The sequence below is a fragment of the Acanthochromis polyacanthus genome, chromosome 23, assembly GCF_021347895.1.
Source record: "Acanthochromis polyacanthus isolate Apoly-LR-REF ecotype Palm Island chromosome 23, KAUST_Apoly_ChrSc, whole genome shotgun sequence".
NCBI classification, from domain to species: Eukaryota; Metazoa; Chordata; class Actinopteri; family Pomacentridae; genus Acanthochromis; species Acanthochromis polyacanthus.
The window spans coordinates 10,792,360-10,818,297 of record NC_067135.1 but is presented as its reverse complement, the minus strand read 5'-3'; the positions used below and the strand labels follow the sequence as shown (position 1 = coordinate 10,818,297).

Here is a 25,938-nt window from a genome sequence, read left to right as displayed (position 1 = left end):
GGACATATTTTACTGTAAAAGTTTGCTCAATTCAGGATAGCTTCTTGACATATGAAGAATTTTTATTTGGGACATATTACCATTTCATTGGAGTACATCAGCTCCAGGGACAGTATTAAACAACCATCTTGCCATCCCTAATAAAAAATTCTGGAGGCGCCCCTGTCTCTGTGTGTTCGCTGTAAAAATATTATTTTTTTTATTATTTTTACAAAAAGTAATTTGTTCTTTTGCAATATGTGACCATAAGATTACACAGTTTTACGGCATTTAAATTTATTGTAAACAGTATTGAATTACAAACACTTATCTTCAGTTTTTATATTTTTTGATGTATTTCTTCAATTTCAATGTATTGTTTCTAACACGTTTGCTGCCAGATTTTTCCTATTTTTGATTGTTTGTTTTTACAAAATTTTGTTTTGTAGTGTACTGGACATTCTACTTGATGTGACGAGGCATGGATTCACACAAAGGCTGAGAATTTGTCACCAGCTGAACAGCTGTGAAACTTTCTTTGCATGATTTGCGAAATTTTAGTCAACATCATAGAAATGAGATCTTGACCATTTGCCTGCTGCCTTCACAGTTTTGCTTCATGCACAAGCACCAGCGTGAGATTTGTGGCTGACTTGCCTAACTGAGCTCACTCCTCAAGTAAATGTAGTCTAATTAGTTAGCAATAAAGGCTTTGGGCTATAACTGAGCTGCAATTTAGAGCTGCCAATGCACAATATGCCAGGTGCAGCCAATAATAAATAAAGATAATGGCAGCAGCTGCAGCAGAGGCTCAGATGGTGCTTTAACACTAATATTAAGGTTGTTTCTAAATGATAATGTCATTTAGGCTCCTGCATCTTATTGGAGGATAATGTGGCTGTTAAATGTGGCGTTTTGGGGGAAACATCAGCTGCTCCTCTTGTTGGCCATCAAGCGGCCAGACTGGGAAGTGCAGCTCTGAGCACAGCATCCCAAGTCTCCTCTCTGCCTCCCCTCCTCCTCCCCCCTCCCTCCCTCTCTCTCTCCAGCCGTCGCCTGGAGCAGCGTGCGTGCGTAAAGTGTGTGTGTCTGTGCGTGTGCGCGCCGTTGGAATCTGACAGCACGTTGGAGCTGCGTTTAAGAAAAGCTCAGCTCTCTCAGTTTTGTGCCCGTCTTATTGCCGCTCTCATTGTCTTTGTCGACAGTGATAAAGAGAGCAGGTACCATCTGTCCATTCCGTCAATTTATTACGACTTGCCTACCTTTTTTCCCTCCCTTTTTTGTTTGCTGCTCTTCACAGATGTTATGTCAACACTTTTTTTGGGTGCTGGTGGGGGGAATCCCGGTTCTAACGGAATTTTGTTGTGGCTCTTTTCGGTCTCTTTTCTCTTTCAGTTCAAACCAGGGGCCTGTTTTTGGAATAAGAACAAGCATTGCTGTTTTCTGACTTTGAGGGAAGAAAGAAGGGACTCCTCTGGAATTTCCTAAGGAATTTATTCGGATAGCTCCGGTAAGTGAGCGGATATTTGGATCGAATTTCCAAATAAAGAACGCGCAATGATTTGGGATGCATGCACCAAACTGACTGAGTTTATTTTTATGATAAAAATAAACAAGCGCACCCTTCATTTTATTCCCCATTCTTCTATTTCATTTACAGTTACCGGGGCTTTGCATTCTACCGCCTGGGTATATAGTAAGTAGTACTTTTTTCCCCTTCTAATTCTGGCGAATTGCAGTTGAAAGCGTCCTGTTTGTATCCATGTGTGGAATGAAGTGTCAATTGCTCCAAGTTCTGTGTCGTGCCGCGATGTGAGTAGGAGCCCGGGGTGCATATTTTTGCATATCTTGGAGCGGCGTTATGGATAATGTAGCGCACCAGCGTGCACCGGTCTGCTGCTCGCTGTTGCACTCCAGATGGTGGCGAGATATTTACAGATTTTCTTCTTATCGTCACCATTTATAACAACATACTGGGCTCAGTAGAAGGAAAAAAAAACAGAGCCATCTTTGCCCCCCGAACGCTGCTCTGCGCCTCTCTCTCTCTCTCACACAGACACACACACGCAGAGGACGCGCACGAACACTTGTGGGGATTTTTGTGTGTGTCAGTTGCGGGACGCTGGTGGGAAAAAAGTTAAATGTTTGCTTCTGACGCAGGTTTGCATGCTTCTTTGGATGTATGCAAGTGTGCGTGCGTTCTTGCGTGCCCAAGGGCTCCTGACTCAGGTGATGTAGTCGGTGGGTGGGCTGTGACTCACCCACTTTACCCATTTTTTTCCCCCTCCTTTTGCTGCTGTTTTCTGACAGGCTTTGATGCCAGATTTGACTGGTGATTGACAGTGGCTCATGCGCAGTAGTGTGTCAGCACATGCCCATGTTTACCCCTCCCTCCATCACTGCCTGCTATATTTGGATTTCCCATAATTTATACAACCTCTTCCTCTGTGTTTAAGAGTATTTGGCAGAGAGCTGCTGACAAGTGATTCATATATAGCCAATTACCAATGATTTGCGGTCATCCTTTTGCAGCCTGAGAGGGTGAAAAAAAAAGTGTAGACCCTCTAAAAGGCAGGATAATGAACTGAAAAGTTTGTGGTGCCGGAGTATTTTGTAGCGAAACCAAGCCGAGGAGAAGCAAATGAGGGCAAGGACAGCTTGCACAGCCGGAGAGATGTGTCTTCTCCGGCTGGTGTGGAGTGACAGAGGGCTAAGTGAGCATGACCATTGAGGAGAGGTAACAGCATTACAGTCTGCCAGTCATGAGCGGGTGCAAGAGATAGGTTACTGTTGCATTTCAAAAAAGAGCTAAATGGGCAAACATGCAGGGCAGGAGTTGGTGACTTCAGGGCACTTGAACAGAAGACTCGATAAAACACACTTTGGCAAGTTTTCAGACATGCAGATCTCATCTTAATATTAACGTCACTCCGGGGGGGGGGGTGAGGGCTGCTGCTGATGAGCTTCTCCTGCATGATTTTGTCTGTCTATGTGTTTCTTTTATTGTTTAAAATATAAAATCACTGATTAATATATGCACACGTCATACAGACCTGTGTGTTATTAAATAAGTAAGCTAATCCAACCAGAACACCATCAGGAGTACACACCCCTCTCCTTTAAAGAAGCACTGCTTGGCCCCAATAAACTGCAACGGGGTGAAACATGCAGATGCTCAGGTCAGATATCCCTGCGTGTCAAACACAGTTCTGAGCACAAAAGTGGGATTTGAATCATTTGGTATGGGGTAGTGAATTTGCTCCAAAAGCTTTCAAGGATTAGTCCCAGGTAAGACTAAACCCCCCCTCCCCCAGCAGCGCTCCCTATTTCATAAACTGGCAACATTCTGCAGTTTTCCATCGTCTTTCCCTTTGAGTGATACTCCCGAAACTGCTCACTAAAGCCCACATCAATCACTGCTGGATGGGATTTGAGCTCCGGCTCCGAGGCAGTAAGCAGACAGCACAGGTTCTGCTCGCTCACAGCTGCACAAGCTCCAACCACGGTGACCCAAGAGAAACGAGCCAGCGGTGGCACTTGGAGAGCTGTGTTTCTGCAAATCCCTTCTTTTTCTTTTCGCTCTCTCTTTCTCATTAATTATGCCTTAACATAGGTTGCTCTAGTGTGACCGTGTTGACAACGCGCTCACTTTTCTCCTGCCTGCTGCACCTCCCTGGAGAGAATCAGGAGTAAGCTGTAATTACGGTTTATAAACTTCATCTAGGTGACATAATCGGGGCATGGCTGAGATGGCAAGGGGCTGTCAGAACAACTGCTAATAAATTTATAGCTCGTTTTTTCCCTCTTCTATATTGCACATCTCTCTCTCGAGGTATCTTACTGTAAATGTTTGCCACAGTGTTGAAACTAACAGATTTTGCTCAAATATATAGTTTTCTAAAGAAAACAGGAGTACACAGTGCTAGAAGAGAGCAAATATTGCCCAATACCCTGCAAAAAAAAGAAACAAAAACACTGTACATCTATGGAAAAGCTGTGGCTATATCATCCGTGTGTTTATACTGTGAGGAACACCTTGATTGCGGTCCAAGGCTCGGCAAAGCTGACTATCCGACTCCCAGGGGCCGCTTTATAATGAGGATGCGCTGTCAGATAATTAGATACACCTGGCGCAGGCGTTTTCAGGAAATTTTGATTCATCCCAAAATAAAATGTCTGTGCCTGCCAACATGAAAGCAGGAAGAAAAAAAAAGAAGAAGAAAAAAATAAAATAAAATATCCCGCTGTCACATTGCCTCTCCTCCCATGGTGGCAATGTTTTATTTATTTATCCACATCTTAATGCTCTTGGATGAGGCGGGCTTCATTTTGTGCTAGCTGATGCATTAGCTGCCAAAGTTTCTCATCTCTCGCAGAGTGAGATGCTCACTCATAAGGGTGTCACTGTCCCTTCGTGGACGCTGCCTCTCTCTCCGTCTCTCTTGAAACTGGATGTTCTGATGCAGCTAAATTTAACAACTCCCTCGGTTGCATGGCACAAGATGCATCTCAGTCTAAGATAGCGGTGTGACATACAAAATAAGATGTGTATCTGCAGATCAAAACCTGCATCATAGGGGAGCATTAATCTTATGACAACTGTCCTTTTGTGCTTCCTTGATGACGCTTCAATACAGAAATGAGATGTTGGCTTTTGAATTTGATAGATGCAACTAATCAGCCATTTCATGCACACGCTGTACACAACGAGCCACGAATGCTAATCAGCAACCGCGCACATATTTATTCACATGCACACAACCTTAAATGTAACGCCTTGTTTTTTTTTGTTTCTTTGCTGTTGATTAGAAATGCTCTGTGAGATGGAATCCTCTCACCTGTGCTGTTTATTTATCAGCCGCATGGCTCCAGTCATAAATCAGACACTCATTAAGTTGTTAAACAACAACTTTTGCCTTCTGCAGGAGACATCAGTGCTATTAAGGCTGATGTATGTGATAGAGTGGGAAGGTGAACCATTGCAGACTGCTCATGTTATCCAATTAAGAGATGTTTATTACTCCTATTTTTGAAAGAAAAAAAATCTCTGGTCACATTTTAATTAAAAAGTCCAGCGTTGATAGTGAAGTTAGTACCAAGGGATCAGAACGGAAAATGACTGATTATCCAGATGTATTGAGAATACAAATGCAGCTGAAAATGAACTTTTATGTCACTCCATGGTTTGGTATCACCGTGTCAGGTCTGGTCTGTGCTCAATCAATATTTCCCATCTCAGGGTGAGAGTTGAATCAAAAGTAAGCCTTGAAAAATGTATGTGAAATGGAAATAGGTCAACAGAAAAAAGTTTAATAAGCCGGTTAAATTAGTTTGCAGGGTCTGGAGAGGGAATAAATGTTTTCTTTCATTCTCGCCAAGATGACATCTGTGGTTACAGCAGAGAGATGGTGGCGTTTTCAAAGGCCCTCCTTGACCTGTTCACACCTTGGCTGTGCAGGAAGCGTGTCTTTTTAAAATTTGATTTTATTTGCAATCAGACATGCGGCTATGTACAGTAACCTTCTCTGAACTTTGACCCTTTACCTGAATACAAAAACACAGCATAACGGGCAAAAACTGTCATAGAGATGACTCGGGTTGTTAGCGAAATCTAGCTTTAGCATGCTATCAGTTCACATGAGCCGCTGTTGAATACACTGTGACAGAAGAAGTAGGGCTGCAGTCAAACATCTGAGAGGATTAAAGACAGAAAAAACAAAGCTAATTTCTGATATTATTTTGCCATTCGAAAGTTACATACATTATGCTTTATATGTGTCTGCACCCAAATCATTGTTAGCTTATACTGGCTTGGTTTGCTATTTTAAAAACATATTTGCATATCAGGATGGTTAGAGAAGATAGTATAAATTGCAATAATTACAGACAATATTACTCTCTGTGTATCTAAGGAGCAGGTCAACCTCAGCAGCTGTATTTCTGCACCGTCAATGTCTGGCAGCAAACATGATGTCAATTCAATACCATCATTTGATCTGGAGCATATTTCCTTCCTTGTGAACCCAACAAGGTTGCCTGTATTTTCTTGCATCACTGGTGAGGCAGTTGAAGAAACTAAGCTGTGTGTGTGAGAGAGTGTTAGTGGTTTATACTGGTGCCAGTTTGAAGCAATCCTGCAGGGCACATGTAGCATTTCTGATGTATACAAATGCAGTCTTGTAATGTGTAAATACTTTGGCATTTGAATGAATTACACAGCATTTGTCTACTATGCAGAAGCAGTTTGCTGAGGTTCCCGTACTTAAGCAGCGACGAAGCAGAAGTTCTGTCAGGGAGATATTGTTCGGTGTATCAAAGCTGAGCTTTGATTTGTCCTTGGCTGTCTTAACCTTGAACTAGCAACAAAGTGCTGTTCAATACTCTTTCATTGGCTGTTACCTAATTTTCTCCAGCTGTACTTCTAACCCAGGCCCAGCCACGCATGATTCGAAATGCATCTGAAAAGCTGTGGTGGATGTTTCCCCTAACTTTACTCCACCGTCGGCTGTATATCTGCTGCCTAAAGACAATCTGTTTCTGTGCTGTGCAGCCGAAAAAAAATGCTGCTTTCTCTCTGCCCTAACATGACAGGAACTCACAAAACTGATGGATACTGACAAAAGACGAAGACAGGAGGAGAATGTTATAGATGTGCTGCCCTGAGTCAGAACCCCTGCCTAAACTAATAACTGTGTACACCAGGCTGAACACAATATCATGAACATCTGTATGATACAATCCAAACCCACTGCAACAACAGCTACGGCTATTAGCTCTATATGAATTAAAACTTCTATGACACACAACTGAAACATAAATATTCATTAGCTATAAGGCTCCTGCAGTGTTTACACAAGTCGGAGTAGCTCTATAGGCATCTGTGATATCATCTACATCCCTTTGCATGTTAGCATATCTTCGTTTTGATAGGTGCTATCTTAAATAATGACTCGGTGTGATTTCAAAAGAGCAAATGCCAGTGTAATCTTACAACCTGACCTTTTTGTAAGCCACGTGTATAGCACCACGGTGTAGATATTTTATCTCCATACATGCAGTTGCTTTGGCATTCCTCTACTATCCGACACCTTGTGAGATTTTCGAAGGTACTGGTATGTTCCGTATTGGCATTATAGTCTACTGGGATGTGGAGGCAAAGAAGAAAAAAGAAAGGAATAATGCAGGCAAGCTGGAGCCAGGGTACTCTGCTCAGCTCGATGCCGCTGCCTCTAACAGACATGAACAAGAGAAATCAATTAGACCTACTCGGTTGCTATCCAAGGGACTTCCACCATGGGAAAGGGTTGAGCGAATCAAAGCATTTGGAAAGAAAGAAAAAAAAGCAAAAAAAGAAAGTAGAAGAAGAGAAAAGTGAACTCGAGTGGCAGTTTGTTGTATTCTTTGTCAGATCAGCCGCCTCTGACCTCAAGATAACATTCATTTTCTCTGTGTTCATCGCAGGCATGCTTATAATTCCAGACACTTTCCCATCTTTTTTTTAACACACAGTCTTTTCTCTTACTATCCTTTCAGGTCAGTAATGAGAAAAAGAAGAACGATTGGCAAAGATGCTCCATAAAGAGAATATTTTGATGACTTTAGTTCTACCTGCAAAAGTAGAAATCTCTCAGCAGCCTGAGATTCGAACTATTAGATTTTTGTATTCATACCTTAAGCTCATTCCAGCAGTCACTTGGAGGTCACTGTGAACAGCAATTCTTTTCAACACCATGATGGGCACCAGTGTGGTGTTGTGCTGAAATGAAAAGAGCAAACAAGTTTGACTGTTAGAATATAATACAGCTTTAAAGCTCATATTCAAACAAGGTTTAGTTTGGGAAAAGTCTTTATTTGGTTTTATGGAGAAAAACAGTCGAAGGTCCCTTAAGATTAAAAATCTTCATATCGAATATGAAACAGTGCTTCTATTTTGGTCGGATCAGTGAGGCTTGTATCCACAGTATATCATTTATTAATAGTATTTTACAGCCGGCTAAAGCACAGCCTCAGTGTAATGTAAAAGTATATGCAGTGATACAGTAAATATAGAGATGCTGTGATTTCCACTTCTGACTATATACATGTTTAAAATCTATACATGCTTTCCCAACGATCATGAGAAAATAATTTTGCTTAACCGGCGGAGATGATTGAGCCAGATAAGACGATTGATGCTTTTAAGCGCGCTTTATTGAATGGAGCTGAGCTCTGTACTGTAAATACAGAGGTTGAGAGTGCATAGCATGGATTTCACAGGACCCAGAGGCCTTATTGTCTTTGATCAGACTGAAAGAGGACACTTTTTGATCAAGCACTACCTTGGACATTTAAATCAAATCCCTGGCAGACTCAGCAGCTCTGAGGCTGCACAGTGTAATCTCTACACATAGTGGAATGTGGACACCCCTGGAAGTGTGCTAGAGTCTATTATATTGTACATTTTGAAATCTTTTTCCTCCTTTCCCTTGATGAATATCTCACACTTGGTGATAGGGGAGTTATTCTACAGAGTGGAAATCCAATTTGACAAAGAAGACCTGCCTCGTGGAGTCTTTTTAAATGATTATGATCGCATAAAGTCGGCAGTGTAACAGACCTGGAAGGATTAATGAACAAGAATTCTTTTTTTTTCTTCCATTCTGTAGAGTTATGTATGAATAAATCTGCAATGGATAAAATGGACATGGCAGGGACCAAACCATGACAGCACAGAGTTTATGTAAAGGATGATTATGTGTTGATAAAATAATGGACATTTCAGCAGCACAGGCTTTGAAAGTTGCGTTCCGTCGATAATCCGGTGTGTACAGTTCAGTCCCCTGACAGAGCACACGTGTAAACACAGCACCCCCGCCTCCCACTCAGCCCTGCTGTAGGTTTGGCTGTGGGTGCTCGGCAGATCCCTCGGCATCATGAGAGAATAACAATGCGGGTTTTGGGAGGGATCAGTTCCCCAGCACAGAGCCATACTGGGTAGGGTTTACGTAAGACCCTGGCTTCCTGAGCTCTTTGCCAGTTTAAGATGACAAACAAATGGTAGCGAGGAGTGCCGGCTTGCCAGAAGGGAGGGTTTGCATCTCTTCATGCTACCCCCACTCACAAACACCGTCCCTCTGTTCATACACAAGCATGGTTATGTGTCGTGGCTTGTGATAGTGGCTCCCCTGTGAATCCACACAAGTTGATGTGTGTTTTCACACCATTTGTTGGCTCTGTGGCTCCCACTTTGAAGCCACCGCCTTCCCTTATCCTCCTCATCCTCCCTTTGTTTTCCGCTTTATACGTTCCAATGAAAGAAGGCTGGGATCTGTCAAAACTTATCCCATCGTCTGTCTGGCTTGTCAACTTTTTAAAAAAAATTTATTTTGAGGTGGGCCGCCGCAGAGATTCACTCAGCCCTGACGCCCAGGTGGTTTTTAAAATGTCAAAACTGGTTGAGGCTGAGCTGTTGTCTTTTTGGATGATATAATTTATGTGTTTTCGTGCACATTTTCTGTGTGATTTCATATCAGAGCAGCACTGCAGGTTGGTGAGGAATTTTATGATCTATCATTAATTATTAAAGCGTTACAAATAGATTTAGGTGCACTCTTAATATTTCTACTCACAGTTTAATTCTGCAGGTATTCTTTTGGAAACCAAGTGTGCAAAAAACAAAACAAGAACTATAATTGCAATCATGCAGACAGACCTGCTGAATAGTGATTAGAGGTGGCAGAGCTTCTTGATTTTTAATCTGGACCACCCAAAGGTGCCAGTCCCACTCTGGCTTACACTCACTGCAACAGGATTGCAACTAGCTTCTGATAAGATGAAGCCCACAATCCCTTGGTGCCAGGTGTATTTTTAGTAAACGTGTCTGGCACGCTGTGCAGTCTAAATTTCACAACAAAAGGACTCCAGGTTTGCTGCTTTAATCAGTTACATCTGCTCTGAGAAAAGTGGTATAGTATTAACTATAAAGCCAGACTGGAGAATCAAGTTATGTCAAGTCAATACATGCTGTTGAAAGTTGATTTTCTGAATGTCTCAGATGAGAGAGAAGCCACACACACACACACAGACATAAAAACTGACACAAAGGAAAGGGCATTTTCTCAATCTTTACAATCCCCAGACATTACAAGGAAGACATATTGGATACAGCATCTTCTGACATGCAGCAGTCCGGAGCAAGGTCTCCCTTTGTTCCTGCATAGCTCAGAAATACACCATAAGATAGCATTAGGGTCCATTGAGTTGGGAGTAAGGGGAAAATCGATGTAAGGTGAAAATTAAATTTGGCCCAAAGAGCCTTTAGGCAAAGTGCAATTTGAAAACACATCTTTTATTTTCCCCTGGGTGTCTGATATGGGCTGGCAGGAGATGGACAGAGGATTTAACCATCATAGAAAGAAAAGAAAAAGCAAAGGTATGCTATGAGAGGAAGGGAAGCACCCTCATCTCGTTCCTAATGTGCCTCCCCTTTGATTGTCTAATTCGGTTAGGGCCATGCGTCCCTTATCGGATCATATCAAAGGTCAGAGGCGTCCTGTAGACAAATCAATCTCCCCGTCTGAGGAGGCGCAGAGGAAGCATGGATTGAGGGAGAGCTGATCCATCTAGTGGCTCTAAGAATGAAGGTGGGTGAAGGAGGAAGAGAACTGAAAAATTATGGCATCTGCTGCTCGGAGAGAAGTGGGCGAGGAAGGTGAGATTGAACTGTTGACTTGGGGAAAGCGAAGTGAGAGGGGGGAAAAAAGAGTTTACAATATTGCTTGCGAGATAAGTGCGATTATTCGAGAAGATATGTCACCAACCTGACCGGCATGTTCTCACTAGGCTGCTCTAAAAACAATATAAGTTTCGAAGTTTTAGCTCTTCAGTGGTCACAACTGTCCAACACTGTTACCTCTGTGGTCTGAAAGGTGCAAAGATTATCCACTGGCTGCACATCTCTTCATGCATGGCTTCCTTCATTTGATTCAGTTTCGCTTGCAAAGTCAAAATTGATTTGGGAACTAGCACTCTGTGTCGAGACTTTTTGCACTACTAGCGATTAATCAATCAATTGTCCGAACATTTGACGATGAAAATAACATCTAGTTGGAGCTTCAGTGAGATCAGAGGTCTTTAAGGAGGTCCATTAATTAAAGGTTGTTCATGAGAAACATTGCTGCAGTGAAACCGCTATTTATCATTCCTCTCATACCTCATGACCCTGAATATGTTTTAAACCAATGCTCCAGACCACTCAGGATGCCCATTAACAAATAGTCATAATTAAACCAACGATGCATAAACACACTGGTGGTGGGCAGTGTTCCTGGGCAAAGTTTATAGGTGAGGATAAATCATCTGCAGTTTAATGCCAGCAAGATGTTTAATTTGGTCCCTTTGAGTGCGTAATTAGTTCAATTAGCCTCGATCTTGCACAGGGAAGCACATGCAGAATGGACCCAGGTTGCCCTCTGGTCTTCCTGCATTAAATGGCAACAGTGTGTTTCCTCCTTTAAGATTAAAACTCAGTGTGCAATAACTCACCGGAGCCTCCCCCAGACACCCGTTGCAATGGTTCAGTGTGAGATAATGTTTGCTCAAGCAACTCTCAATGAGATTCAGCGCTCCAGTGACACCATTACTCTAAGCTCATTGCCTAGTCAGGTTGGGTGGGTCTACCCTGTCCCAGAAGTCGAAGCGTAGAGGCGCCAGAAGAGAGAGCACCTCTCGAGACAGATTACATGTCTGCGGACAAGCGAATAGGCTTGCACTTCACCTCTGCCTGAGACAAGTGGGTTATTATCTTTTGGTGTTTTTTTTTTTTTCTCCCCCCCCCCCCATGCTCTTGCCAGTCATGTAATGCATCCAGGACAAGATGCTCGCCCGGCAGCCCAAGCAGGTGGACGACAAGGCAGCTTACACGTTTTCGCTAATAACAGGCAGTCAGTGAAACGTATCTGAAATGAAGATGATGGCACAAGCCTGCAGAGGAAGTCAAAGCAGCCTAGGCCCGAGCCAAAGTGTTTTAAATGGATTACACCAGTGTGTCATTGCGATTACACGCTCCTCGCAGGGACCGCGACAAGATGAATTGTATTTTATGACTTTACAGCAGATCTTTTTTTCTTCCTTTTCTCCTCCGACTTGAATGCATTTTTCCCCTCTACTATGTAGCGTGATCTGAATGCGGGATTGTTTTCTTGCCTTTGAACTACCTCACAAACAGTTCATCTTCTACTTTTCCTTAAGGGGACACTTTCTGTTTATCTTAGTGCTGAGAGTGGCTGCCTGAAAAACCTACATACAAATGCATTTTCATGCTTTGTAAATTATATTTCAGACTTATTTTGACTTGTTTCGTGATGCTCATTTTGTATTTAATGCAAACATACATTGCATTCGAAAAAAACACTCTTGGCAGTGAAACTCAAAGGGCTTCAGAAAATGATACATATAAACACATATAGCAGCTTTTCCACTATATTGCTACTGCAGCTCCCTCTTTAATGTCCTATCTTTTCTTACTATAGCACTACAACATATCACTACAACTAAATCACTTACGTGGCCATGCATGTACAGAACAGTCCCATTTCCTACTTGAATACACTGTGCAGCATGTATCATATACGTCAGTGATAAAAAGTGATTTAACAACTGTGCTTCAGGAGTGTCCTCCAATCCTAACTTCATTATTGCAGAAAATTAGCAGATATGGCAGAAAAATGTGTGAGAGTGAGCAGTTTGGGTTATGAAACTGTCAGAGTTTGTGTGTATGTAAAATAGATGTTCTATCTCAAGGGAGTCCATTAGGGAGGGAAATGATGGGGGGGTAAGCACTTAAGGAGTCCGATTTGACCTCGAGGAGCATATGTCCAAATGCACAGCTGGACACAAATGCACACAAATTTACTTTATAAGTCATGTCATTTATCAGAATCCTTGTAAACTTTGAATGGCTTCGACTTTTCTGTGATCAACACTCTTAGTGAGAGTTGCTGAACTGCACTGTTTCCAGTCAGTGTGATGTGGGGGTGTATACATCTGGTAGTCGCACTGGTGGAAGTAACCCCTTGTACAAGATCAGGCTGAAACTTTAGGGCTCTAGTTTCTACACAGAAACTTATGAAATAGATGCACTAGGCTAAGAAGCCTACATATGATGCTGGAAATTTAAAGAAAAAAAAAGGAAATAGACTCCTTCTTGCCAAGAGTTAGATCTTTATAATCACTCTTGTGTCCGTACGGTAAAGATGAAGCTACAGCCAGCAGCCAGAGGCAAACATTTAGTCGGGCTCTGTCTTACCGCAGCTAAATCTGACTAGAAGCACCTCTAAAAGTTCAGAAATAGCCTGTTATGTCTTGTGTATTTCAAACAAGTTTTGCTTTTAAAGGGGATTTTGTGTGGGACTATTCGTTGGCCGGAGTTCAGGGAAGCAGCGGAAACTCTAAGCTCACGGTGATTAGTGAGCTTTAGAGGTGCTAGTGGGCAGAACTTGTGTCCCACCTTTCTCATTTATTATGCTAAGCTAAGCTAACTGGCCACTGGCTGTATTTTTATATGAATGCTATACAGACATAGGTGGTATTTCTAAGTATATCAAGTGAATCAAATACCAAATGCTTCCTTGTGTTTATTCTCTTTCAAAACAGTCTGAAAACTTGACTTGCTTTCACAAAGATCACAGTTCTCTAGTTTAGGCGAGGATACATACATAAGAAAAACCATGCATTTCTTCACACTCAGAAAAAACAAAGACTAGGCTGTTGGATGGGGTGCATTTTGAGATTTTTGCTATGCATATGGCCGGTACACATACAGAGTTGTACTTTTTCACTTGCTCCAGTGCCTTGCAAAGGTGCACTTTTTAAAAAAAAAATCTTGCTAATCACGCCAGTCATTCCTCTTCCAAACTTTTTTTAACTGCCTACCCTCAGGTGTATTACACACTGTGCTTCCCTAAGATTTGCCTCTGGTGCTCTCAGCTCAATCCCTCACCCTCTCCTCTTCAAGTGCCTCCATGACTTAATGCCCTAACCTCCTTTATGCCAACAAGCACACTTGCTCCTCAAGCTAATCATAGCACCAGCGCCTATGAAATCTGAGCAGCCTTAACAATGACCACTGTACGCTCCTATTGAGAACCATACAAATTAGCCTCTGTGCTGGTGGCCAGTGGGACAATGCATTCTGCTAGCTTTATCACATCTTGCCCCGGCCTACTATTAATCTTGTGGACTGTATGGGATGAATTAATGCACTGAGGGATTTGTGAGGCTATGGATATGGATTACATTGTCTAACAGTATATTTGAATTGCTCTCTGAATGTAATTCCAGTGGACTATGATAAAATTCTGCTGATAAGAGCGTGCTGTAACAAACCACATCATTATTGCCCTTGTCAGTCTGTTGTGCATGGCAAAATGAAGCCGTGCTCTCATAATCCTATTCATCTCCAAGAGGTCTGCAGCTCTGATTGCGTAAAATAGTAGAGTTGGTGGGGATCGGCTAGAAAGTCATTTCCATTTTGCTTAATATGCCCTCTGCAGATTTCTTCTGCACACCTTCTAGTAGGTTTTTTTTTTTTGGGTCTATATCTTCCAGCAGCTTCTGAATGCACTAATGATAAATTTATCAACCCCTGTTTAACCTCAAACTGTCCACAAACACTTTAAGTAACCTTGTCTGCTCAGTCTGACAAAGGATATGAGGCCATAATGTAAGACCCAAAGGAAGTTTCTCGTCTACCAATCAAACATACTACCCTCAGGGACGTCTAGACTGTGGCTGGTCTCTGTCCTCCCTTTCAGTTTTTCTATTGCATTACATCAGATTACTGTATCGCAGCGTAATTTCTCTTAATGCTCACTGCACTGCAAAATCATCACTGCAGTCTTTTATCTAATCCCGACCTAAAGTGATTTTTCCCCCTCCTTGTAATTGAAAATTCTATTCTTAAATGACTCATTAAGGGTTGCACATTTTCTCCCACACACTGAAAGCATTTACTCCTCTTTTTTTTTTTTTTGACAGTCACATTGAGAGAAGTTAATGTGTCGTGTGCATTCCAAGCATCTGTACGCAGCAGTGGCAATTTCAAAAACAGCCACACAGACTGGAAAATCTACACCCTCGGCTGTGTCTCTCAAACAACGTTTACATTTATGCAATCTTTTTTTTTTTTTAATTTTTTGAGGGGGGGATTATTCCTGTTTACCTCTTTCACCCATGGTAGCAGAGCGAGGACAACTGCTTGTAGCTTTTCGCAGTTCTTGGCAGGCCGACGTGCGCTACCAGCGATTATGGTTTCCAAGCCAAGCGAAGATGAGAAAGTCAATTAGCATTCGGCTCCGGGCTGTGCCACCATCATGGCGGAGAATCTCCACAGAGAAACACTAGCATCCGCATTTAAACTTGCATATTAATAAAGTGTAGAAGTGATTCACGGGCGACACTTTACTCTTGCTCCACCTCTGCTCCATCTGAGGCTCAAACACACGACGGATGGTGTCAGGCAATGAGAAGGGGAAAAAACATCCAATCTGCAGCCCACTGAGCAAATGAATATTTTATAAACTGCCCCCAGAGGTTCATAGACACTTAGAGAGAGCAACAAAGACTGATTTAGCGAGACAAGGAGGCAGAAGGGTTCCATTTTTGGGGCAAGATGTTCACTCAGACACCTGCTGTAGCTGAATTTACAGGGAGGTGGCAGCACTTGCAGCTGTCAACAAGACTGCGTCACTGCGTTCTCTCTCTCTCTCTTTTTTTTTGCGCTCAGAGCTGACCCTGCCATCCATTTGGCCTGCTTTATGATTACCATAAATGCCTGGATTGCCTGCATAAAATTGTGGAGTGGAGACGAGGGCCTCCGCTTCCATTAGTGGCCTCTTTTTACTGGAAGGGCCAAGTGTGTCCCCTGGGTAAGGCCAAAACTCTCACTGTCCTCTACAGTCTATCAAATAGACTCTGTAATCAAGGACTGGGCTAAGTGGAAAGCTGCGCTGATGGTGATGTTCATAAAACGATTATTCAGAGGGAAATACACTGAGTGTAAGCTCGAGAGGTAATAGGGGGCAGGAGTGTTCCTGCACTGAGAGATCATCTTTAAAAAATTAAAGCTCTATCAGTGGCAATCAGTTTTATTTTTGCTCAATTCTTGAATGCCCTCCAACTAATTATAATTTTGAATGGCAGGAAATTTCGAGTGAGAAATTAAGAGGTGCTAAAATTGGTTGCTATGGCACAAAAAACAACAACAAAAAAACTAATGAATGCGTGTCAGCATGGATCAACAACACAAGACATCCTTTAAAAAATGATTTGTTAGCATTTATGTTTCAAATTCTGCTTTAAAGCACAGGAACTAATGAAGACAGTAACATCAAAGCAAGAATCTATCTGCTAGTGGAACACGGTCCATTGTAATCCACGGCTCATAGATTTTTCAGGTCATTTAATCATTTGGGAGTATGAGTCCAACTCGGTTTTAATATCAGCAGTTTTGCAGAAATGTCCAGGCGGTGCATGGGTTGTAAGGTCTTGCTGAGACAGTACATATAATAAAATATAAAATTGCCTTGTCTTATTCAGGGATTTGAGTTTCAATTTGATCTTATCCTGTTTACTCAGAAAATACAACTTTTCCTAGAGATAAATCTCAGTTTGGAAGAGCTACATAGGAATCCCAACAACAATTCAAAAGGTTGTGCCGCATACAAATGCGCAAGTAACTAAAAATACATGCAAATAAGCAGCACAAACAGCGGTGATTAGCATCGACTGTACAGAAAAGGCGCATTTTGCTTTTTTGTTAAAGATTAAAATGTGAAAGCAAGTCTTGGAGGAACTGGGAGAGGAGGTGGGGAGGGGCGCGATAATAGATGCTGAGGGAGACAAAAAAATCTATTGTGAGCGTGATGACAAGAGATCAATGTTGCCTCTTATTCCCAGTGACAGTCTGAAACTAATATACTCATTAGCATTAATGTCACCATGATACAAATTGAACAGGCTTTATTTTTAATAGTCCTGCTGCTGTCTATATTAGCTAAAGAGTGATATTCTATGAGTGGAGTCTGTCAACTGTATGCAGTATTGCGCACCTTTAAAATACCTTTGTTTTGTGTAGCTGTGTGCAAACTTTGTAGAAAAATAGTGTGAGAACACCCCATTTGGTGTTTAACTTTATTATATTGTAGATTCAGCACTTGGACTGCGGTTCATTGCCATTTTACAGCTTCTTATTGTACATTTTTTTAGTTAATACACACTTTTCCAGCAAAGACAACGTATATTTATGCTTTGTGTGTGTGTGTGTGTGTGTGTGTGTGTGTGTGTGTGTGTGTGTGTGTGTGTGTGTGTGTGTGTGTGTGTGTGTGTGCAAATAAGTCTCTGAAGCCATGCAATTGTATGGGTTTGTTTTCTGAAATTGACTCCAGTTACTGTATTTACAATTGCCAAGCTTGCTGAGACTGTATCTGCAACATCTACTTCAATTTAGAACATTTGCAACTTCCATCAACCAATATCACTTGACTTTTGTTCAATAGCATTTAACTGCCCACCTCAACGTTATAAATAATTTCCAACAGCATCTGTTGTTTGGGGAGGATTACTCGCAGAACGCTGTGATTGAGACTCCTCCGCCGCATCACGTTTGCTCCCGTAACTGGTTGTTTACTGTTAAATTATCAATCATGTAAAACAGAAGATCGGTCCAGAGGAGTGTTAAGAGGGGAAAGAAGGAAAAACAGCTGGAAGGAGGAACAGCTAAGCTGCTGAATTTGGGATGTTTTTCACAGCTGCTGCTGGCTAACAGCAACAACAAAGCCAGAAGCTGGGATTTAAAAAAAAAAAAGTTGGTACTCATAATATAATGGTCATTCGATTGCATCATTAGCAATAACTGTCAGAATAGCAGCCAGTTCTGCACATCATTAGCAAACTGATGATTTTCTGTGTTCCTTTCATTTAAACTCCCAGAGCTCAATTTAAGATTTTGTGCAGGTCTATTAATTTAATAGACATTTAAAGATAATTAGGCTTAAAATTAGAAATGAGGCTTAGATAAGAGGATAAGCGCCGAGGTTTTTAGGTAGAGGCGTGAATAATCAAGGTGCTCAATTGGAACATCAGTGCAGCAGAAAATATATTGAAAGAAAAGACAAAAAAACAGTCTCACTTCAGGGCTTGATCTTGTAATATTTTGTCAATATAACTAAGTGGGTCATTTGCGGAAACACTTAAACTGTACAGTCACAAATTGTATGGTAGTAAAGGATTCTAGGAATGAAATGGCACCCATTACAAAAGGCATTATGTTTGTATTTGGACATACTGCTACTTTGAGAAAGTGCAAGCGAGACCCGTAACCCTGCAGCTTTGTGTTTTGCCGACCCAAGACAAATAGTCTATAGTCACACCTTCCGACAGAGAAAAAGCATGTCACAAGATCCCACTGCTGGTTCAGTTACACAGGGCCGGCTTACAGATCAATATGAACCTGCCAATGACAATGTCTGTGTTAATGCCTCAGGCTGCTGCTGCTGCTGCATTCCACCCTTACAGAGCCATTTTGGCAATTCCTCCGTCTAATTACGTTTGCATTCCCTGTTTTCTCGCTGTCCATTCTCTGCAACAATCTTATAATAAGGGTTAAATCGCTCTTGCTACACTCGCTGCCAGTGAATTGATCAAATATTCATTCAGTTATACCAAGAATGCCAAGTCTGAGTGTGACGAGCGCTAATGCTGAAATGAGGGGTTGTGTAATTGAGCGCTTCCTGCAGCATCGTAATCATGTGCTTGACTAATAGCAGTTACGTCCAAGTCGGACCACCTCTTACCTGGTCCTTTGCAGGGAGGTAAGGGGGAAATTAAGAACGAAAGAAAAAGATGGAAGATGCATGAGCGATGAGGAAAATTGAACCAAGAGGAGACAAGAAAGGAAGGAATATATTTCTGTGGGTATGAATTATTCAGGTGTCTCCAAAAAAAAATGAGTACGCACCCATATTATTGGAGCTGTTGTGCTCTTGATTCCTCAGCTATAACTTTTTTTTTTCTTTTTCACTTAAAGCGCAATATTACTTCATCCTTCATGGACTGGTTATGTTTCATTACCCCAAAAACAAGAAATGAACCCAGAAGTCTGTGGAAACCAAATAGAGGCAAGTTGCCACTTTGAAAACTTTTAATTAACATATAAATTTTGTGCAAATGGGAGGTTGTCTGAGCCGCAGCCATGATTTAAAACCTTAAAAAAAAGATAATGTAATAATCATCTTTTTGATGTGGGACAAGCACTTTAAATTAGGCCTTTAATGTTGTGGTCTGGGTGGACAGTTTCACTTTGCCGTTGATCGGCAGCAGGTGACAAGGTGTGGATACAACCAGACATCACGCTACCAATCACGGCCGCCACCAAAGGATGCACACAAACATTGAATATGGCTCCATATTTTTGTGTTTTGCATAGTATTATTCACATCCCTGTTCTTGGCTTACAGTTCATAAATTTTATCAATATAAAAACAGTGGGGAGCAGAGTAAAGAAAATTCACTGCTGCCTCAAAGCCTTCAGCTCTCCACTGTTCCATGCAGCTGCGAGTCTGTATGTGCTCATGGAAACCGGAATTAAAGCTGCTATAAAAAGACTTCAATGAGGACTTCACAGTGTATAGTCCATGCATTTGCGCTTTCTTTAATGCACAATCATAACAGCTACAATAAATGATAGCAGGGATGCGCTGCATGTATTGGAAGTGTGAGGTATCACTCACAGGCAGGTGGAGTTTGAGTGGGCTTTAATAATGGGCCATCACTTCAGCTGCTGTCATCGCCTTTAAAAGCAGACAGTCTCCTAATGGGCCAAGAGGGTCCAGGCTGATCTTATCACGAAGAAGCAACGGAGCAGAGCCGAAACAATTTAGAGATTTATCAATTACTGCACTGATGAAGAATTAACGGGCAATTATTTGAGGAATGGTCGATCATTTTAGGCATTTTCTCTGGGCAAAATGCAAAATAGTTGTCAAATGGCAATTTCTCTCTTTTCTGACAGTATTTATCTATTTTATTGAACCTTTATTTATATAGTTAATCTCATTGAGACACAGGGTCTCATTCTCAAGAAAGACCGGTCCTCAAATCGCATAACAAAACAGCACTGAGTCACTGACAAAAACACTTAAGGGACTGTACTAGATAATATAATTATACAATATAACACTTAGTTAAGAATAATTCATGACAAGACACAACATAGACATCACAAATGGATTGTGCAAAGCACCAAGCAATAAAGTTAAAATGTAAAATTACTGACAGTCACAGCTAACAATACATCACCTTAACATATATACTTTGTCTTTACTTTAAATGATGCCTCATTTTGAGTTGAAACTGAAATTCTTGCTAATAAATATAATTATGTATACCAGTTTGTAAGTCAATTGCTCACAGCATACAGCCTATAGCATCTTAGCGTTTTTAGTTCCTATTCATACCAGCGAGCCACTGAACAACAGTTGGCAGCCATAATTATTACTTATTTATATCGCACTTAGCTGCTTTTCCCATTCACTTTTTTACATGCATTGATTCGGCCTTAATGAGATCTTTATTTTTTCTGCCATAGTTCCTGTCTTTTATTAGCCTTGGGAGGAAATGCTGTTTCATTCAACTGCAAAGCTCGTGTGTAGAGTTGAGGTAATTTGACAATATGTGCAATGCACTGCCACCTTTTTTTTTTAACCGTTTGATGTGCGACATGGGTCAAAAAGTGACCTAAATCCAATGGAAAATGAGCATCTCCTGACTCACACTGTGCATCAAAGGGTTACAAGCTTTCAGGTGCAATGCTACTGTTGCAAACCAGTTTTGCAAGTGCATGAATCTTCTACTCAAAGTACGATATTAGCTAACCTTAGCATGCGGTTGTAGTCCCTACCTACTCCTATAATGGACTACAAGTGGAATGCGAGTACAGTACAGACTTCATTATGAGCACCAAAGCCCACGTTTTGTTTTTTTTTTTGTCCTGGGGAGCTTCTTGTGAGAAGGTCAAAGGAGCAAAGCGTCGCAAGAGACAGCTGATTCCTCCGGATCATTTGGCAAAGCAGAGGAACTGGGCCAGTGGTCGTATAAAGGAGAAACAGGGAAAAAGAGAGGGATTGTAGAGAGAAACACACGTAGGATTGGAATATTGACTATACAAGGCCTAGTTAATTTTACAGTCGGATTGCACGTACCTGCACTTCAACATTAATGATGATGTTATGGTGGAGTTTTAGAGGCTCCTAAAGATTAAAGACTTTCTTTGTAGCTCTGCAGATTTTGTATACCACCTGCTGGCAATCTCTCTGCAAGTTCATTTTTTCCGGAGCCTCTCATTAAATGTATGAATGCTTGAAGGAAGTCGAATTTTCTATTCTCTCCATCTGTATTATTTTTTTCCGTCCATATGGGACAAAGTGCTAAATAAGTTCTTTTCTCTCGTCCCTCTCTCTTATTTCTCCTGACGTCACTTCCGCTCTGCTTTTTTCTCCGCTCTGAGCAAAGTCTGCTGAGAAAGCAACACATGCATACATCGGCTATCTCATCTATCTCGCCTGAATTCATCAGCACAGCAGAGGAGACAGTTTTCACCTACTATTCAAGCCCTTCTTTACTTTCTGTCCTCGCGCTGCCAACATAGAGACATAAAGGGATAGAAGTCGAGGGTGGCAGGAGGTTCTGAAAAGGTCAGTGCCACGCCATTAGCTATGGTGAGCGTGGGAGGGAGTGATAAATAAAGAAATAGATAAATAAAAATAGGCCCAGGTAGTTTAGCGCCGTAATGAGACAGCTGCGCCCATCAGCAATCGATGAGCTCCAGAGACAGTAATCACTACAGCTTCCTTAACAGTGTTTTAATTGGATGTCAGTCATGTACACTGCTGCTGCTGCTGCTGCAAATAACTACTAGACCAACCACTGGAATGAGCAGCACAAAATGTACTGTGTGTGTGAATTGGTGCCCCTAAAGTCCAGGATAGGCTTATAATTACATAATGTGTCCTTTGCATTTGCGTATACAAGCGCTCGTGTGCATATCAGTGTGTGTGTGGCAGCACTCACCAGTCATTAGCATTGATTTTTCCAGGAGGGGCCTCTCTCCCTAGTCTCCAGCCCTCTCAACATGCCTCCCCCACCACCACCACCACCACCACCACCAACAGGCCCGTCCACCCATTACTCTCCTGTGTGCAAATAGCTATAATTTTGTTCTCACGGTCTTGGTCGCTGTGGGCCCTGGCCTCCTGCAGTGTAAAAGATGGCAGTCATCGATCGGGGCATCCGGACGCCTGCCCTGCCCCCCCCCTCTCGCTGAGAAGGATCCCTCTGTCGATGGGAATCTCAGGTAAGTTACGAGCGCTCCTGCACGGCTTCCAATTAACAGAGCCAGTGCCAGCCAGCCACCGCCTGCCTTCCTCCCCGACGCATTTGTCAGCTGTTAGCATTGAGCTGCACAGCCACGCTCGGCCTTTTTTAGAACAGGAACAGATATGTGTTTTCAAGCGCCAAAGCTGTGAGCAGAGAGGAGGATTTTTTTTTTGTATATATGTCACAAGTGGAGTGTTTTCAGAGAGAAGTGACTCCTCGCTGACAGCCTCCAGTTTCCATTTCTCAAAAAACACCTCTTTCACCTTGAATGGCGATTATCATTCACATCCACCATGACGGTATAATCATAAAAAATAATTGTCTGGCCTTTTTCTGTGCAACACCCTATCATAAATGCACAGGCCGATTGCTTTAGACGTGATTGCTCAGGAGTAATCGGACTCATAACCAGTCTCACCTAGACAGGGAACCATTTCCTGCAAAGTCACTGGGTGGAAGGAATAATACTAAATGTGATTGTCCCCGCTGAGCACAAATCCCGGTCGCTGTTTCTGTGCTGCATGACAAAGTCATTATTTGAAGTCTGTGTTGATTAAATATTGAGTGACATGAGAGATGCTGTATTGAATCAAGTTCATTATATAAGACACGGCCTCCGTCAGTCTTCTCTGTGGCTCACAAGGAGAAACGTTTCCAAAACACCGTTGCATTTGTGCTCATTAACATTAACCCCAGCAGAGCAAGCTGGCCAATCACAAGTTTGGCCGGTTAATAAATACAGAAAGAACCAAGTAGGTCAATTAAATCTGCATCATCTCTAGAGAATATCTGTATATATGCTTATTGTTGCTATTAAAACGCTTTTTAGAAACAACGCAGTAGTAGAAAGAGCAGAATTAATCAGGCAAAGACAACAAACAGTCGAGCAAAGAAATGGAGAAGAAAAATAATAAAATGCTTCACAGCTGTGTGCCCACTAAACTGAAACCCTGGCCGCTGAAGCTGCAATTAATATTCCAAGACCATGGCTCAACTGCCACAGATTATTTCAAGTGCCATTGTTTTTTTCCCCACCACTGAAGAGGCTTAATCATCTTAATGTTTTAGGGAGACGTAGTGAGAAGCCTGACATTTTTTCCTCTTCTTATTTTCTTCTATGTAATAGGGCCAGATATGTTTGCAAGCTCCAGCACATTAGGACCTGATTATTCCAATTTCCTTCCATCTCCATACACAATCCTACTCTTCCCCCGCCTTCTACTCCCTAAATAAACCCAGAGAATCTGTCATTTTGCCAGGCAGCTGTTTTTGGCAGGTTTTCTTGCCCCTCTCTCTCTCTCTCTCTCTCTCTCTCTCTCTCTCTCTCTCTCTCTCTCTCTCTCTCTCTCTCTCTCTCTCTCTCTCTCTCTCTCTCTCTCTCTCTCTCTCTCTCTCTCTCTCTCTCTCTCTCTCTCTCTCTCTCTCTCTCTCTCTCTCTCTCTCTCTCTCTCTCTCTCTCTCTCTCTCTCTCTCTCTCTCTCTCTCTCTCTCTCTCTCTCTCTCTCTCTCTCTCTCTCTCTCACCCACCACCCCCAAACCCTCCCCCCTCCCTCAGGCTCTAAGCCCACTGGGCCCAGTGGGGGGAGATCTAGCAATCCGCGTAATGTGAGCATAATAACACCAACAAAACATCTCATTCCACGTCTAATTCAGTGTAGCGGCTGGGCCGCCATGTGTGGGATAGAAGACAATCCTCTCTGCCTTCTCTCACCACTACATTCTGTGACTGGGCTTTTCTTAATAGGTTTTTATGGTAAGAAAATCGGATGGATGCACACAGCTATGACTTGGCGTTCAAACAAGGCAAACCCCACAATGATTTTTAATTTCCAACGCTGTCCTAATGGCACCGTTTGAGCTTGTGTGACCCCCTTTGTGGGAACGATACTGTGAATATAAAATCTACCTGATTTCAGTGGCATTTTAGGTTATTGCATTATGAGAAAAGCCAGTGGCATTGTAATCAAAGGCTTTTATGCCTTCTCTTTCTGAATTCCAGCCCATGGGGTCCCGATTTCATCAGCTATATTACAGCTCTCATTACTTCAGAAAAAACAGTGGCCCACATTTTAAGTCACTGCTCTCTTTATGAGCTTCTCTTGCCCCGAGCATTGATATCATCAAGTTTTTATTGCATCTCTATTGTCCATTCCCTTGTAGTCAGAGTATTTGAATCAAGGATTTTGATTTGGTAGCTTTCGCCTCACTGGAGCCAGCTTATTATAAAGTTCTGCATTTAAAGGGAGTCGATTTTTTAAATAATTTGTGTGTTTGCATCAGCAATTTGTAACCTTGAATTTATTAACTTGCACCCCTAAATCACTTAATTTGTTTCCAGAATGTAACAGCCAGTGCTTAAAAATATTCAAAATGAAAATTGCAAGTTGGTCAGATAAAGAGGCTGTTGAAGAGAGGCTCACACTGAGCAAGTGCTGAGTGGCAGAAAAGAAGAGATTAGTACTTTGAGGTAATTAATTACTAATGTGTGGTATATTTTATTAATATGTCTTCAAATTATTAATCAGTGCACACAAATAAGCAAAAAATGTCACGCTCACCTGTACAGATCTGGGTCTTTTACACAAAGTGCTGTGATATATTTGTTTTGCTAATGTATGCAAGGGTACACATTCCCACAAAGCAACAGGAAAACAAAGATTTGTGTAGTGGTAACAGAATGGAAAAAGGATTTAAAGGAAGACAAGCCTCCTGCCTGCCATCCCTCTTTATTGCTTCTGCTTGTCAATCACTCCCACTCAACAGCGAAAACTTAGTTAGCAGTGTCACCTGAAGAGCTCACACTTCCAAGGCCCTAATTAAATCTCAAACCCAAATGCTAATTATCCAGCAGCCCCCCCCCCCCCCCCCCCCCCCCCCCCCCCCCCCCCCCCCCCCCCCCCCCCCCCGAGTGTGTCACAGTCAAATCCCTAAATACACACAAACAGACACCAAAACCACAGTTCCTCGCTTGTCCCGGGTTGTCATGGCACCTCTGCAAATCATAAGGTGACTGGAGGAGGCATGCACACGGTGTGCTCTCTCGGCAGTCGACCGCAAACAAAGCCACTTAACATTATCAACACAGGTGACAGCCACATGAAAAGATCAGCCACTTAGCACCCAGGGGTGGCTTCGGGAAGGAACACTGTAGAAACCGAAGTGTGCATTTTGTTTTCATGCAGTCATCTTGGAAGGGTTTTTGGGTCACGATACACAAATGTTTTTTTTTTCCTTTTTGAGACATTCAAGGCAAATCAGACACAATAAAACTGAACTTCATTGCTGCTTTGAATTGCCTCAATCAGGACGCTCATTCAAGAGTAAAAAAAAAAATTGAAATAAACAGTTCAAGTTTAGCAGTTGTCTAATTTCCCACAGCCACTTCTTTGTTTGCTTGTTATTAAAGCCAGAACCACAAAGCCTCAGCGATTTAATAGTCCACTGAATTAGTTCATTGATCAGCAGAAACTCCTGCATAAGTTGTTATCATGGTTTCTGATGCACTCCTCCAACTAAGCCCTAATTCTGCTTGTCTGAATCATCCAGATT

The 25,938-nt window shown here is 42.1% G+C and overlaps 1 protein-coding gene across 1 annotated transcript in view; it reads left to right on the top strand.

Moving 5' to 3' along the window:
- The first annotated feature begins 1,055 nt into the window (after positions 1–1,055).
- Positions 1,056–25,938, top strand: part of LOC110949394 (protein tyrosine phosphatase receptor type D) — a 376,478-nt gene continuing 351,595 nt past the window's right edge. Inside the window, 3 exon segments of the mRNA XM_051944213.1 lie at positions 1,056–1,199; positions 1,375–1,489; positions 1,640–1,675. The gene's annotated coding sequence lies outside the window, so the exon portion shown is untranslated.